This window comes from Alligator sinensis, unplaced genomic scaffold, assembly GCF_000455745.1.
Source record: "Alligator sinensis unplaced genomic scaffold, ASM45574v1 scaffold647_2, whole genome shotgun sequence".
NCBI lineage: Eukaryota > Metazoa > Chordata > Crocodylia > Alligatoridae > Alligator > Alligator sinensis.
The window spans coordinates 5,084,487-5,093,400 of NW_005841832.1; positions in this window are offsets into that span (position 1 = coordinate 5,084,487).

Below are 8,914 nucleotides of genomic sequence, written 5' to 3' on the forward strand. Positions count from 1 at the left end.
CAGAGCACAGGCAGGAGTGGGGGAGGCAAGTGAGGACGTCAGAGCCCAGGGGGAAAAGCTCAGAAAGTGGGGAAGAGGGGCAGAGAGGGGGTCCCCAAGCACAGGCTGGGGAGAGGGGCAAGATTTGTGGGGGAGAGAAACAGGGGGTCAAGGAGTGGGGAGGAGCGTGCAGAAGGGACTTGAGCTGGAGGAGCTCAGAAGGGCTTCACCTGGCCACCATCATCTTGAAAGCAAGCAAGCAAGCAAGACTTTTGACTTTTTATGAAGGTTTATTAAGAGGAAAAGGGAGTAACAACCCAATAAGGTAATAAAACACTGCCCACGTATGGGCTCAGGTAAATACACAGAGCCTAGGGCCTTGGCCTGGAAGCCCTGCCCTCACAGTGTAAAAACAAAAATATCCAGTGCAACATCAGCCTGCTGAAACCCCTGCCGGTACCCCAGGAAGGGGGCTAGCAGTATCACAGTGCGAGGAATAAATGGCCACCCTTGACACTGCAGAGCACCCCCTGAATTGCCCAATGTGCCTGGAAGGTGAGCACCGTCTGCTGGAGGACCGCGTGCTCAAACTCCAGTGACAGGCGCGCCCACACCAAAAACTGGAAGAGCCACAGGGCATCGTCTGAGCCAGCCCCAGCAAGCTAGTTCCTGTGGCTCTTAAGGGTGGCCATCTTAGCCTGGCTGAGTAAGAAGTTGGCCAGGCAGATGACACCCCCATTGGCCGCCCGGTACAGGAAGGAAACAAATAGGTGTTCTCTAAGAGGTCCAAATCTAGTGCCTCGAGCAAAGCGCTGAGGGCAGCAAACAGCTGCGACAGCCAGGGGCATCCAAGGAAGACATGGTTAAGATCTTCCTCCACTCCCCCGGACAAAAGGGACAGGCTGCTGACACAGCTGGGTCCCTGTGGCTGACAAGAGTACCGGTGGCCAGTATCCCATGTAGCAACTGCCACTGGAGGTCACCGGTATTTTTGGAGATGCCTACCCAACCTGCAGCTTGATGCCTACCTGACTGGGGTCAATTGAGCCCAGTTTTCCTCCTGCCCAGGCAGGGGGTTGGACTTGAAGATCTACAAGGTCCCTTCCGACCCTACTTCTATGATTCTATGATTCTATGAGATGGGGGGCTTATAAAGTGTGCACCATGCAGGGCGGGCTGGCATTAGCACTTGAGCCTAGTGGCAAGGACTCAGGCATGGTGGACCTGAATCACCCACAGATACAGGGCCTTCCAGGGGAGTGCGTCAAAGCGGACCCCAGTACCACTGTCAGGAGACATGGGGAGAGCCAGTAAGGTGGCAGGCCCACCACGCAGGTTACTATTCACAACCTGGACAACGGGCAGTGGTGGAAAGGGCTCACCCAGGACATCCCCAGCAGGGAAGACTCTTCGTGCTCAGAGGTGCTCCTTCGGGGCGGCTGCCGCATCACCCGGGAGAATGGCCCACACATCCCTTAGGAAGTGGGCAGCACAGTGGAATGAGCACATGCCCAAGCGGGTGGCCAGAGCCTCAGCTGACAACCAGTCTGACTGGGTCATGTCAAGCAGGTGTCCCAGCCAGCTGGTATGTGACTAGATGAGGGAGTTGACAAGGCTGCTAGAGGTGAGGCTTGGCAGACTGTGCTGCAGGGCTCGGTTATGGACCAGGGGCTCCTGCAGTAACTGTGGAAACCAGATGCCTGGCTTGGGGCAGGAGGCAGAAGGCAGCTTGCCAGGACCACACCATGCTTCGATAGAAGGGCAGGAGGACACCCCAGTCCAAGAGGGTGGGGTCCAGAAGGAACAGCTCCCAGGCGAAACCAAGGCCCCTCACCTGGTGCAAAAACAAATTAGCTAGCTGCCACCATGGGAGGGGGTCCTCGCAGTACAGGAGCCTTTGGAGGGCCTGTAGGTGGAAGGCTGCCACCCTGCCCACCAGGTCAACCAAGCCCTGGCCCCCCTTGGCCACTGGCAAATAAATGGCTTGGGGAGCCAGTGATGTCTGTCCCAAAATAAGTCCACAAGCAGTTGCTGGAGCGTCTCAAGCAGGTCTGGCAGGGGTATCCAACACAGCACAACGGTGCCACAATGTCGCAGCTGCCAGGTTGCTGACAATAAGGACCCATCTGCGGTGAGAGAGGCTGGGCAGATGCCAGTGCCATCGCTGCAGGCGTGCCTCTACCTCAGCACCAAGGTACTCCTAGTTGCATGCAGAGAAGATGGATAGCTTGAGGAACACCCCTAGGGCCTTGGGGCCCTCCCGATGCCAGAGAAGACCCCTGGGCATGTCATGGGGGAGGGCGTTGACCCAGGGACAAAGAAGGAGGGTGTCGCTCTTGGTCCAATTCACATGAACTGAAGAGGCGTGCTCATAGGCTTCTTGACCAAGGACTGGACGTCACCCTGGGTGCTGATAAGGACAGTCACGTCGTCTGCAGATGCTGTCAGCCTGACCGACAGGCGGCCCGCTGAGACACAGGCAGATGGAAGAGTCAGTCCAGTCAGGTGCCGCTGCAGTGAGTGAAGTAGGGGCTCGATAGACAACACATACAGCATTCCTGACAGAGGGCAGCCCTGGCAGATGCCCCTGCAGGCCGGGAATGGGGGACAGAGCATGCCATTCACCTTCAGGACATTCGAAATGTCCCAATACAGGACCCGGAGGGCAGAGGTGAAGACGGGCCCGAAGCCAAAGACCTCAAGGTTCTGAAACAGGTAGTCATGGCCGACCCGATCAAAGGCTTTCTCCTGGTCCAAGGAGACAAGCCTGATGTTGAGGTTGAAGAGGTCTGCAGTCGTTAGCAAGTCTCGAAGCGAGAACAGATTGTCCTGGATGGTCCTGCCCAACACACAGTAGCTCTGCTCAGGGCTGATGATGGAAGTCATAATGGTGTGCAGCCGGTTAGCCAAAGCCTTGGCCAGGATCTTGTAATCCACACACAAGAGGGACACTGGTTGCCACTTCTCGATGCAGCCAAGGTCTCCTTTCTTAGGCAGCAGGTTTAGGACCGCTCAGTGACAGCTGGTTGTCATTGTCAGATCCGCAAGACTCTCATGAAAGACACGCAGGAGGCAGGGGCCAAGGAGAGGCCAGAAGGTCTTACAAAACTCGGCAGGCAACCCAGTGATGCCAGGGGCTTTGTCCGAAGTGAGGTCCCTGATGGGAGCTGTGAGTTCCTCCAAAGACGGTTCTTGCTCAAGATGGCCAGCCTCTGATGAGCAAAGCCTAGGGAGGCCATCACGTAATCACCTAGCAGATTCTAGGCAAGTCGGTTTGGCTGCAAACATTTCCTGGTAGAAGGTGACAGCGTGGCATTGGATCTCAACAGGATCTGTGAGCGTTTGGCTGTCTGGGGTCTTAAGATGGTCAATGAACTTCTGTGCGGCTTGTCATTTCTCAAGGCTGAAGAAGTGAGTCAGGGCGTCAGTTCTTGGTAGTGGGTGCAGACCCTCATACCCCGGGCTGCACTCTCTGCCAGCTCCCACAGATGTGTTTTGCGGAGCTGAAGACTCTCGAGCAGCCCCGCATCACCGCCAGCATCACGCTGGGCCACCTCAAGCTGCACCACATCCTCCTCCAACTCCCAAACACAGTGGCGAAGCTCGCTAGTTGCCAACTGCGTGTACTGCTGACAGAAAACTCTAATCTGAACCTTTCCCACATCCCACCACTGCTTCCAGGAGGGAAAGGTGGCTCTTGTGGCCTCCCACGTCTGCCAGAAGTGAAAAAATCAGTCATGGAAGTAAGCATCCTGCAAGAGACTAGTGTTGAGGTACCAGTAGGGCGCCCAGGAATGTGTCCTGCCAGGAAGGCTTAGCACACAGAAAACCAGGCTACGATCTGACAGTCCTGCCAGGGTAATGTGGCTGCTGCACAGGAGCGGTAGGGCATGCCTGGTGACGTACAGGCGGTCAATGCATGCCATAGAGATCCCACTGGCGGTCACCTTCAGCCAGGTATACAGCCTTGCATTGACATGGAGATGGCGCCAGACATCAACAAGGCCCACTGCCTCTAAAGTGGTCCACACTTCCAGGCCAAGGATGGATGGGACTCCGTCCTGTTCTGGTCAAGACGTGCATTAACTGTGCAATTGAAGTCTCCACCCAGGAGGAGAAGGTCATCACCATCAGCAGCACTCTGTAAAAAGTCAGCCAGGGTCTCAAAGAAGGCGGTCCGTTCTCGTTCAGCAGTGGGCGCATAGATGTTAATAAGAAGGAGGCGATGTTGCGCAAACTGGATGTGAATGGTGAGCAGGTGGCCAGAGACGACCTCTTGGGCTACCTCTGAGTCAGGCGTCAGCTGTGGTGATAGAAGGAGCGCGACCCCTGCACTGAGGGAGGTGCCAGGACTAAAGAAACTGTGGCTCTCCCAGGTGGCATGCCAGTCAGCTTGATTGGCTGCATTGGTGTGTGTTTCCTGCAGAAAGGTGATGTCCAACCTTTTTTGGTGCATGAAATCAAAGAGTGCTGTCCACTTCACAGGGTCTCTGCAGCCATTGGCATTAAGAGAGCAAAAAGTTGTGGCAACCATGTATGAAGGCGTAGAAGCGGGAACAGGCAAGGCCAAAACAACAAGAGGGAGAGCCAACAGAGAGGAGCAAACATGCAGGACAGGGAAAGACCAGGCCTAGAACTCCACAGCTGGTGCTCTCGTAACAAGCGCCCAACATCACTGTCAAGCTTGCTAAGGCGAAAGCTATAACACTGCATCCCTGGATTGGAGTGCAGCGCCACTGCTGTGGCCTTAGTGGACACCACAAATGTCTCAGGGTCTGGGAACCATTTGCCTATGTGCTGTGCAATCCTCTGGTGATGCTTGGTCTCATCTAGAAACTCTATGAGGTGTTCAGCAGAGTAGCCACCACAGGGAGGTTCCTCAGAAGTAGGAACAGGTTGCGTCTCCAGGGTGGGGACACTCCCTATTGATGGGGGCACCTTAGCTGACTCAGGAGGTGCTACTCCTTGAGGGCGGATGTCTGTTGACTCATCCTCAGGGGTAGAATCAAAGTCCGAATCCGAGGAGGAGCAGCTGTATATGTCAGGCACTGAGAGCTGCCGAGTCCCAGGAGGAGCACTTGCCCCCTCACCAAGATCCTCAGCAGCAGGTCCTGTGGGAGCAGCGTCACCTGAGGGGTCCTGGGGGGTGACATCAATCCCTGATCACTTGGGTGGGATGCTCCCCTGAGCTGGGCACTCTTGCTCCCAGAGCCACTTGCGGCTCCTAGAAGGTCCAACCTTCATATCAGTCTCGTCAAGCTCAAGGATCTGATGGGGGAGGACCATTGGACTCCCCCACCACCTCCCCTACCCCCAGCTCACCCCTGACCACTACAGGGTCTGCGGGGGATGCCAAGGAGGCAGGCAGAGGGGAGCCCCTGCTCAATAACCTCCCCTCCCCTCGAAGTGGTGGGAGGTCTTGAGGGGATAAGGGGGCCTTTTTAGAAGACCCTTTTTTCTAGGACTTGCCCTTCCCAGCAGGAGGGGCCAAATCCTCCCCTGAGGGGGGAAGGAAATGGGGGGGCAGGTCTACCAGCACAGAGCCAGCTGACTCCGATGAAACAGTGGGGGAGCTGGGAGGAAGGCCCTTCCCCACCACCCGATGGAGCTGCTGCACCAGAGGTGGATGAGCCACCATCGGGCACAACCACAGGAGGCTCCGCTGTGGCCGGCTTCTTTTTCGGGCACTGGGTAACCAGGTGGGAACTGCTACCATAGCAAAGTCATGAGGTGTCCCTAATGGTGAGGTGACCACGTATTGCTGCCCATCAATTGTGAAGGACATGGACTGAGGCAAACCCCAACCCTCCCTATTAAGGGTATGAACAGCTGCCTTTTAAAGGACAGGACGTGCTGGAGCTCAGGCACCTTGCTGCCAAGCAGCAGCCTACGGACTGGCCCTGTGGCCATGCCATAAGGGCACAGGTGGTTAGTGAGGTCACCGTCTAAGAGAAATGGAAGTATGTTCAAGGCTACCACACAAATGGCCAGTGTGTCTAGAGCAGAGTTTTCCAAACTGTGTGCCGTGACACATTAGTGTGTCGGCGGCAGTGTGTAGGTGTGGCGCGAAATGCAGAAAATTTTGCGGAAGGGCACCGCGGAGCTCCCTTACTCCCGTCTGCTTCCCTTGGCCCCTCCCCCGGAAATGAATTACTGTGTCGCGAAATGATGCATGTCTAAAAAGTGTGTCACCAACATGAAAAGTTTGGAAAGCTCTGGTCTAGAGGCACTGCAAGGCAAAAAAACACCCCTGACTGACACCCCTGCTACCACAACCTCATTCACTAAAGCAGGGGAGCTCAGGAAGATGATGGGGACTGAATTCACTGGGGCAGCATACAGGACATGCTTACAGCCTATGAGTGCCCCCACAGCAGCAGCACACTCCTCCACTCCAATGGAGGGAGGGGCATGAAGCCGGAGACCAAAGCTCTGGTCCAGAGGGGCTGATGCCCTAGCAGTGAACTGCTGGGAGCTGCCTCCAGCCATTCCAGCGAAAGAAGGGTTAACCCTGCAAGGAACCAGAGGGGTGGGGGAGGGGCAGCAACTGGAAACAAACAAACAAACTAACCCTAGGGGAGAGAGAAGCCTAAGCAATGTGGCAGGGAAGGGAAGGGAGGGAAAAAACCAAAACTGAGGAAGGGGGAGAGGGTGACTGCAGGAGAAAGGGGAAAAAAGGCAGGGAAAAGTAATGAAAAGTGGGGGACTACAGTGGGAAAGGCATCAGACTGTCTAGGGGAGGGAAAACAAAATGAGGAGGAGGAAGGCTCACAAAACAGGGAGAAGCTCTCAGAGCTCTGAGCAGACACTCCTGTTGGTGGCCATCTTGAAAGAAAGAAAGAAAGAAGCTCCCCACTTTTTTAAATAGTAAAAGCTGCTAAAAGTAACTGACTCATTAGAATATATTTTCAGCAATCTATCTTGGAGTTGACCTTATCAGTATTTCCCATCTCTGATCTTTATCGTTCCTTTGCATAATCAGGTTGTTCCTGAGAAACACGAATATCTTGGCCAACAGTAGATTTGTTGCATAATCAGCTGGTTGGCATGGTAAAGAATAGTGCTATGATCGTCCTCAACTCCTGAGGAGTTCAAAGAAACTCAAAGGATGATATATTCTCCTTCTGAAATGGCAGTTATGAAATTAAAGTCAGATTCCAAGTGGTCAGGGTTTTATGTCTACCAAGTTACCATAAACTTAAAGTTGTTCTTTGCTATTAGATGATTTTAAAAGTTTTTCTATTAGGACTTCTTTTTCACTAAAACTGGTGACTTGAATCATAGCAGAGTGTTTGCATAATACTAATGCAGTGATATGATCTATAATCTGAGGAAAAGGTAGCAAGATTTTTCCTCCCAACATTATGGGTAAGCAGGAGTATTTTCAGTTTCAAACATTAAGTAGTTAGTGTAAGATGCATGCCACACTGCAACAACAGCAATGAGAAAGTGTTTCCAAAACTCTTATTAATCCAAATTTGTTAAGAAACAACTTTGTTTTAGAATTTTATAGAAGACAGTATATACACAAGCTGAATCAACTTGTGTGTGTAAAATTAACCTATAAGAGCACCCTTAAAGAAAGTTTCAGTGATGAATGACTATATAAGTTACATGTATGACACATTTATGGCTGTGGGACTAGGGTTAGGAATTCATTACTAATAACTGTACCACTAATACTTTTTGCACTTTAATTTTAAAATGTATGAACATTAGTGATCTGAGTTATTTTTACTTAAGGTAATAGTGGCTACTTAAGTAAAGGGACCATTTATGTCAGTAAAAGTTTGCAGGTTTAGGGCCAAATTTAGGGTAAAATTCTTCCCTTGGATCCATTCATGAAGTACTGATGGGGAGATGGGAGTCACATTGCATGAGAGGACAAAATTGAGTCTGCATCTACCTCTGCTTCTAGCAAATGGCGTACAGTCATCTGAGGAAGGAATAAGGATGTAAAAAAAGGACCAGTTGGGCCAGAAATGACCATTTAGATCCAACGCATTTTGGTCTTTTTCTTCTCTACATCTTTCCCAATTAATGTATTTGTGCATATCTAAGAACAGACTTAATGTGCTCACTTAGAAAGGGTGAATTCCTTAGTGTTACACTGCTATTAATCAATGGGCAGCACAATTAAGTCAAGGTCTAGACCAGGGGTGTCAAACATACAGCTACAGATCCATTTTAGCTGTAGGATTTGTGGTCCCTGGGCCTCAATGGGCATGGCCATTGGCAGCAGGGAGACAAGCAAGGGCTATGCAGATACAGCCCTCGCTTGCCCAGCTGCCACCCATCCCTGGACTCATACCCACTGCAAATACTATTGGAGCCTGGGCTGAGTTTGACACCCCTGGTTTAGAACATTTTTTGGATCCTCTCATCAGGGCTGCCCCTGGGGGGGGAGGGGTGAATTGGGGCGACCGCCCCAGGCCCTGCGCTTTGGGGGCCCCCGCATAGCTGGACAGAATGGCGCGGCGACTCCGTGCTGCCACCGGCTTCACGCCCAGCCACTCGGCACCCTCTCTCACCGCTGAATCCAGCACCTCTGGCTGCTTGGCAACGCCTCCCCCACCCCGCTGCCAAATCCACCACTGGCTTCCTTGCATCCAGGGGCAGGGCCCTACACAGGATGATTTGCCCCGGGCCCCTGCACGGGTCGCCTCTGCCTCTCGTACAAAGAGAATTACATTAATTTTTTAAAACCCAGTTAAATTGCAAATGCTAACCTTTCTGTAAGAATGATGGAAATATCTAATGTAGGAAGAGAGAGAAAAAACTATACACACTTTTCTCATATAAAATGTCCAGCTAGAAACAACTCAGACATACAAAGGGGGAAATTAATTGTGATTAATGTTGGGAGACAGTGACTAGGTCAGATGCATTTAACTCAGGGGCAGGCAATTATTTCAGGGGAGGGTCACTTACCAAG